Below are 8,695 nucleotides of genomic sequence, written 5' to 3'. Positions count from 1 at the left end.
TCTCTTCAGCTCTTTTTCTCCTGCAGCTGTGAATCGCTGAAGGACGATGGCGTCTGTTGAATATCTGCTTCTGAGGTCACTGAAGGAGCTGGTCAGAGATGAACTGAGAGAGTTTCAGTGGCGCTTACAGAAAGATCATGAACGCATATCAAAGTCTGACATGGAGGACACAGATAGGTTTACAACAGTGGATATGCTGGTGAATTGTTTTGGAGCACAAGAAGCAGTGAAGATCACAGTCAGCATCCTGAGGAAGATGAAGCAGAATCATCTGGCTGAACAGCTGCAAGGTAACGTTTAACTCACTGTGACTGTGACTGTTTGATTCGCACTGTCCTCTTTCATTGCACCACCACAAATTCAGTGAATTAAATAGAAAACCTCAAAACTCTATTACCAAAGTCCCTTTAAGTCAAGTCATTTCACTCAGCGGGCAGATTTGAAATAACTGCATTGATCAGGCAAACCGCTACAAAGTTCAAACCAGGTTAACATAAATCATATTAACAAGAATCATAAACAGATAAAGAAAACAAACTATATAAATCAAATATTTTAATGGTTTAATGGGACTGATAAACCTCTGATAAACCTCTACTCTCTGCTGGGAAGAGAGGCTACTGACTTTTTTGAGGGTTAATCTTCTCTCTCTGTCTTTCTGTTTATCCACTTTATGTCAGGGCTTTTGTGTTCCTTACATAAACTGGAAACATTCATTCATTTTTCATTGTTACTATTTGAAACACTTTATTAATTATTGCAAGTCATCTGAACTAGCTCGTGTCATCTAAACTAATTATCTAAACTAAAAAATGTCAGAAACAAGTCAAACAGTGGTTCATGTCATTCTGTGAGGCAGAAGTACAGGCCGGTCTCATGTGAAACTCAAATCAGCAGCAGGTGACGCAGAGGACTGGTCCAGTGCTCAGAAAGACTGTGACATTATCACCTGTAGATGAAAACGCAACTATTAAATACATTAGTCCTTCTGAGACATTGTGAAATAATTATTTCTGTCCTGCTGCTGAATTTGACCGTCACAGCCTTCAGTGAGTTTGGAGCCCGTCTGATTATCTTCTGCTGTTTTTTAAAGACATTTCAATGTATTTTTATAACACTTTATACATCTGTCATTTCTATCGGTTGTTCCTGGTCAACACAATCATCTATTCTTTTATGGACGCATGCTTTAAAAAAGTATACGGATATTATGATCAAGTTATTTTTATATATATATATATATTTTTTTTCATATTATAAATATGTTTTATATTGCAAGAAAAACACCCTCCTGACGGAAACAGAATGGTAACAAAACTCAGTGACAGATACAGACAAGTGTACTAGTGCATACATAAGGAGATCAAAAAATTTTATGTCACCATTATAGTGTTCAGTGTTTGCTTTAGTTGGGCTCTTGACCCTTAATATTTTAAAGTCAGATTTTGTTTGGCTGTTGTAATGGAGTTATAAAACAGACGGGCAAACAAAAAATATTGGTGTTCCTGAGTAACTGAGTTAAACTTTCATTGTTGATTATTGCGGCCGAATGATTCTTCAGCATAGGATTACCAGCATTTTAAATACAATCTGTGGAATTTCTTAAAAGTTGTTTGTTCAAAAATCTTTCAAAAGAGTCTTTTTATTTAGACATGCAAACATCAAGAATCAACCCTGTGAAACCTCAACGACGGTGACAATCAAAAAAAAGCATGTTGCAGGAGACTTGTGTTGCAGTGCATTCTGGGTGTGCCACCTATCAAAATTCATCCATGGTCTCCCATGATGCCACTGTGGCATGAATAAAACTTATTACCTGAATTGTCTTAGTAATTTCCTTTATGTTTTAGGCTTTAAATAAGCTTGGTGATTCAGTCAAATAATTATTATGGTAAAAACATAACTAATACACATAATCATGTTTTTATTTTTGCCGGTCGTCTCTCTCTATTACAACTGAGTTATAAGAGCCAAACCAAATCTAATTTTAAAATATTAAGGGTCAAGAGCCCAACTAAAGCAAACACTGACCACTATAATGGTGACATACAATTTTTAGATTTTCGTCTTTGTCGATTCTGCTTGTTAACATCAGGTCTCGTCAATAATGGTCAATCATCACTCAGTTAATCACTTAATTATCTCATTAACCTTTAACTCTGCTTCAGTGTTAATTTAACACTCCTATTTTAACACTTTCACACTCTTGAGTGTGGTCTCACATGTACTCCCAGCAGAGTTAATTTCACTCTGGATTTTTTGCTGTGCATGAAAGGCTATATTCAAAGAAGGATAGTTGGGCACTTTAACAAACGTGATTTTACAGATGTCTCAGCAGTAGGTAATACTTGCCCTCTAGGTCTCTTTTCCTGCAGATACAGAAGATCCTGACTGCAGCTACAATCAACAGAGATCCAGCAGCAGCAGAAACCAGCACAATCAGAGATACAGATACTTGAGGACCTAAAGGAGACAGTCATTAGTGTGAGTGAATGTGCACATAAACACAAAATATTATTACAGACATACCTGGACATGTGTGACAGGGTCCTCTGATGTCCAGATGTGCGGTCTGGTTAGTGAATGAATTGTTAAGCACACAGCTGTAGGAGTTTTTATCCTGATATTCCACCTCCAGAGGTAGAGAGAGACTGATGTTGAGATCAGACACACTGATGCTGGACAATAAACTGTGTCCTCTGAACCAGGAGACACTCACAGCACTCACATTCACCACTGAACACAACAATGAACAACTCTGCTCTGATGATGATGATGATGATGAAGAACAGTTTCTACTGATGACAGGAACAGAAAGACGAGCTAGAAAACATGAATGAAGATAAATGCCGAAGTAAATGAGAAAGACTCATCAAAAGTAGATCATTTAAAAACAAGTGGACATAAGAGAATGTTTAGCAAGCAGACAACATTGTCACTGGAAAACTATAAGACTTGATGTTAAAAAATAAAGCATGCAATATTTTTTTTCATTATGCTTGATTTCCAGTCAAGCTGTTATATGCAGAAATTGACCATTAAAGTTGAAAAACTACCATTAAAGAAACACCCATGGCAGCAAACAGTGTAAATATTCTACATACCATTGAAATTTAAAAAAGAAAAATTATGCGTTGAGCATAACTGAATGTGATACAAAAATTAATCCACAATGTTCTATAATTTTATATATTCTCAGTATTTATGACAGTTAAGAATATATAAGCTTATAAAAAACATTCTACTCACCATAGACGGTAAGATTGAATGTGTAGAGTATGTTGTTGCTGATCTTCACTGTATAAAGTCCAGAGTCTGTGGTTCTGGTGTCTGTGATGGTCAGAGATCGGAGATCCCAGTCTGATCCAGCTTCAGTCTGGCCTCTGAATCTCCCATCAAGAGTAACATCAATGTTTAGAGTGACTGATTCTCTCCGCTCTGTCTGTACATTAGAGCTATGATAAAGTTGTGTCTAAATCTCCACTGTATCTGATCATCTGTCTCAACTGTATTAACATCAATGTTAAGAGTGACTGATTCTCCCTCCATCACTGACACGGACTTCACTGCAACATCACCAAACACACCTGATCAACAAACACAACACTTACTCACAATATGAAGATTTGACACATATGCTGTTTTTTTGTCATTTTAAAAGCATTTAAAAATTTGTCATTGTGAGAATTATGTTGGTAGCTTGCAAAAAGGTTATAACCAGAAAATGGTTGCAACCTGAAACACCAGAAATTAATTAATGATGGGCTGGGAACTGTGAACGGAATTTACACAATGGAGAGATTAACAATGAATCTTCGGCTACAGTCTGAGAAATTTGTCAAGATCTAAGACCAGACCTAGCATAGAGATTAAGATATTATAAGGGAAGTAGGTAAAAACATTATTGAATAAAAAGAGAAACAAAAGATATAAGGAATAAAAAAGTAATGGTAGGGAAAAAAAAAATTGATCCAAATTTTTGAAAAACTGATCAGATCAGGTACCCAAACTACTGGCAGCGTAATAAATATAGAACTATATAGTGGATTAAATCACAAACAGCTGTAATACTGTGTTGGCTGACATTGGCTTGTTACTAACTGAACTGGTACAACAAATGACGTCTTTTATGTTCCTTTTATGTGTAATTTTTTTATTTTTTTCTCATTATTGGTATTATATCTAATTTTTTATTTTTTTTTTCATCCAAAACACACAACTATTGAATGTCTATTGAGGTACCATCCAATTGTATGTGAATGTTGTAATTACTGTAATAAAACCTTAAAAAAATAAAAAATAAAATAAAAATTTGTCATTGCAAAACAAGTAATAAATGTGGAATTAAGTAAACCATTTGATGTCAACGGAAGAGAAAATGATAAATAGCATCATGAACAGGATATCTGAGTATATTAGTCTGATAAAAGATTAAAATAAATGATGGAAATAACAGAATCATGTGTATGTGGACAAATGATAACAGAAATGAAGCAATAAAAACACTTACCACTCACACTCCATAAGCTCAAAAAGAAGAAAATAAAAATAGAAAATATTTTATTTGCCATTTCACTTAACGATTTCCAATAAAAGTAGTTTATAATTTTGGAAAAGAAAACAGAACAGAAATGTTATATTAAACGCTGAAAGCGACAGCAAAGAGGACAGTGCTGCTGGGGAGACTGTCCTCGCTGCAGCCTGTAGCACGATGACGTAGCTGGATCAGATCCAATACGTACTGGACGTTGTTACGCGCATGCGCGGTGGTGTGTTTTGGTGACGTCATAGACGCATGCGCAGTAGAGAGTTGGTAAACGATCGCACGTGCTTTGGTCTTACGAGAAGCGTCTACAGAATGTCAAGTTATTTATAAAAGAGGTTCGTACAACGACGTAATCGGTGACTGTCTTTATTTAGCAACTCAGTACAACAACCCTACGCTAGAGTGCTCGAACATAACCAAACATAACATTCGCTAACCCCAATCCTGTCCTCCTATACAGACGTCACCTCCTGTTACTTCCAAAACTATTACACTATTATTCCATAATACCACATCTCCCTTTCTTTGAGAACAAGGGGTGGACTACCTTTGTCTCTGCAGGTCTTAAGGGGTTTATTCTGCCCTTTTGCTGGAAGACCTGTCCCTGATTCAAACACGCAAAACAGAAATAAATAACTTACACATTACCATACTCTGAACTATTACTTTAGCAGGCTGTGTTCTCCAAAACTTAAACTCTCAGGTTTCAGGCAAATGTAACAGTAAAGCAGAACAATTTCACAATCACATTCCACTCTTCTTCTTTTTTTTTTTTTTCACAAATCAAGTCTCAGCGGCTTTCTAACCTCTCTCCCACACCTAGCCCGCACAGTCTCTGTGGTGGGACCCTCTCTGCTGGGTGACGTTACCACTGGTGGAGCTGGCTCTGGTGATGTTGTCACTGATGGATTTTCTCCCACCAGTGGCTTGTCAGCGTCGCTTTCCCCACTGTTGGTCTGCAGTGGCACCAAGTGATGCCGGTTCCTCCTCAGTGTCCCCTGAGGCACCTGGACGATATAAGAGCGAGGGGTGTTGTGTGTAGATAGCACAGTGCCCTGGACTCGTGCATCGGTGATCCACACATCCTCCCCAGGTACGAGTGGCTCTAGATTTCTTGCGCCGTGTCTCTTGTTGAAGAATTTTGCGTCGTTCCCCCTCTTTTCCCTTTCTTTGGCCTCCAGCACGTTGTAGTCGGTCAGAACTGGATTCAGCAGGGTTGGGAGGGCAGGAACTGTAGTGCAGAGGCGCCGCCCCATCAACAGCTCGGCTGGGCTATAGCCGTTCTGTAGAGGGGTTGCTCTGTAGGCCAGCAAAAGCAAGGTATGGGTCTGATGCCTTGGTTAGCAGGTTTTTCACAGTTTGTACAGCGCGTTCCGCCTCCCCATTGCTTTGGGGAAACTTGGGGGCTGCTCGTGATGTGCACAAAGCCATAGTCTGCTACAAAGGCTTTAAAGTGGCTACCAGAGAACTGGGGGCCATTGTCACTTTTAAGGAATTCACAAATCCCATGACGAGAAAATATGGATTTTCAGGTGCACCACCACATCTGTGGACCTTGTGGGTGACAGCAGGGCAATTTCCACATACCTTGAAAAATAATCTACTACTAGTAGATAGGTCTTGCCTTTCAGCATGAACAGGTCAGCTCCCAAAGTTTGCCAAGGCCTGTCCGGCATCTCCTTTGGTATCAACGGCTCTTTGACGTTCTTTCTCTCCTGAATGCAGGTTCTACATTTCAGTACCATGTCATTTAGCTGGCTACTGAGCCCTGGCCACCATACTGTCTGTTTGGCCCGGCCTCTACATTTTGTCACCCCCAGGTGTCCCTCATGTAGTCTGTGCAGCACATCCCCTTGTAAGGCGAATGGGATGACAAGCCTTGTGCCCCGCAGCAGCAGTCCATCATGCACAGTCAGCACTGCTCTATCAGGCCAGTAATGTCTCAGCGCTCCCTGCAATTGGCTTTTGTCAGGCCAGCCGTCTGTGCAGTACTCCATCAGTGCAGAGCATGTGCTGTCTGCCTTTAGGTGCTCTCGTAAGCTGCTCAGATAATCTCCACTGACAGGAATGTTGCTGATGATAGAGTCTACATAGATGTTGGTGTCCTCTAGTAGGCTTGTATCTGTGTGTGCTCTTGCGGTTCTTAGAGGAGCACGCGACAAGTTGTCGGCTGTCCACAGGCTTTTGCCAGGGACATGATTGACTGAATAATTGTACCTCATGAGTCGCATTTTAAATCTTTGGATTCTTGGTGGGAGGTCATCCAGGGCCTTCCCGCCCAGCAGACTCACTAACGGCTTATGGTCCGTTTCCAGCTCAAATGGTCTTCCCAGGATGAAACAGCTGAACCTTTCACAAGCCCATGTTGCAGCTAGTGCCTCCTTCTCTACTTGAGCATAGCGCTGCTCTGTTGGTGTCATTGACCTGGACGCATATGCCACAGGTGACCACCTGGCATCGCTCTTCTGCTGCAACAGGACTGCACCCCCAGGCCAAAGGAAGAGGCATCAGCCGAGATTTTTAGTGCACTGTTTGGGTTGTATAGTGCAAGCACTGGTGTGGATGACAGCTCTGTTTTTAACTGGTCAAAGGAGGCCTGCTGTTCTGTCCCCCAGTACCAGTGGTTCTTTTTGGACAGCAGGTCTCTTAGCACCTTGTCTTTTTCGGCCAGGTTAGGCAAGAAGCGGCCCAGCTGATTGACCATGCCCAGAAAACTTCTAAGTTCGCTGACATTTTTGGGTGCGTCCATCTCCTGCACAGCTCTCGTCTTCTCCGGATCTGGCTTCACTCCATCTGCTGAAATCACATGACCCAGGAATTTGACTGTATGGCGTGTGAGCTCACATTTGTCCATGTTGAGCGTAATGCCGGCCTTTTGTGCCTTCTCTAACACCTTATGTAGCCGCACATCATGCTCGTCCTGCGTCTGTCCCCAGACCAGGATGTCATCCATGTGACACAATACTCCCTCCAGGCCACCTGTCACTTCTGTCATCATCATCCTTTGAAAGTGCTCGGGGGCTGAAGCCATGCCAAAGGGTAGCCGGTTGAAATAATAGCGCCCAAAAGGCGTGATGAAGGTGGTGTATTTGGCAGACTCTTTTGTCAATGGTACTTGCCAAAAACCCATATTGGCATCTAATTTGCTAAATACTGTTGCGCCAGCTAGCATGCCCAGAGTGTGTTCAACAGAAGGCAGGATAAACTTTTCTCTGCAAACTGATTCATTCATCCTTGGTGAAATCCACACAAATGCGGACAGTACCTGCTTTTTTCGGCACCCACCACCATCCCCGGCGCACCAAGCAGTCGGCTCCTCAATCTTTGTGATTACGCCCATCCTCTCCATACGGTCAATCTCCTCCTTCACTTTTCCCATAAGCGGCAGAGGGACTCTGCGTGGTGCGTGTAGAGAGAAGGGCACAGCCTCTGGCTTTAATTTGATTGAGTATGGCCTCCGAACAAGACCCAGGCCGCTACACAGCTTCGGATACTGTTGTTTCACAGATTCCATGGTGATGCTGTCAACCCTGCACACAAGCTGAAGCTGTTCTATAGCAGGCCTTCCCAGCAATGCAGTGTGTAGGTCTTTTACAACATAAATGTCCTCTGTGGCTGTCTTTTTGCCTCTGCGCAGTGTTTCTCTGGCTACACCTAGGACAGAGAGCACATTGCCACCTGGCCCAAAACAATGGGCGTGTCGACATTGCCAGGCGCTTCACATCAGATCCCCCTGTAATGTCATAGTACACCTCGGCTGGCAGGGCGGTGACATCAGCACCAGTGTCAATTTTAAAGCACACATTTTTTTTGTCTTACTTGTAGCTGCACTGTCCACGGGTCTTTTCCAGCGTCCACGGCTCCCAAAACATAAACTCTCTTCATCTTCTGTAGTGACAGCATTCAGAGATTTTGCAGCGTTTCTGCACACTTTGCCATAATGTCCCATTTTGCCACAGTTGTGACACACAGCATCTGCAGCAGGGCATTCTGATTTTCCATGTGACGGCATTTTCCCACATCTATAACAGGCCTTTGAACCTTGCTGTGGCCGTGCAGTAGGTTTATATTTGCCTGGTGTTTGTGCTTGTGGCTGAGGCTTTGAGGGAAATTTGGGGTTTCTGTAATTGTTAGCATGCACAGCATCAA

At 41.7% G+C, this 8,695-nt stretch overlaps 1 pseudogene; it reads right to left on the bottom strand.

The window, feature by feature from the left end:
* Positions 1-2,163: 2,163 nt before the first annotated feature.
* Positions 2,164-4,977, bottom strand: LOC122142553 (annotated as a pseudogene).
* Positions 4,978-8,695: the final 3,718 nt, after the last annotated feature.

Source organism: Cyprinus carpio, unplaced genomic scaffold, assembly GCF_018340385.1.
Source record: "Cyprinus carpio isolate SPL01 unplaced genomic scaffold, ASM1834038v1 S000000001, whole genome shotgun sequence".
Taxonomy (NCBI): domain Eukaryota; kingdom Metazoa; phylum Chordata; class Actinopteri; order Cypriniformes; family Cyprinidae; genus Cyprinus; species Cyprinus carpio.
Note: the sequence above shows the minus strand (reverse complement) of the source record. Positions and strands in the feature narration are given on the sequence as shown.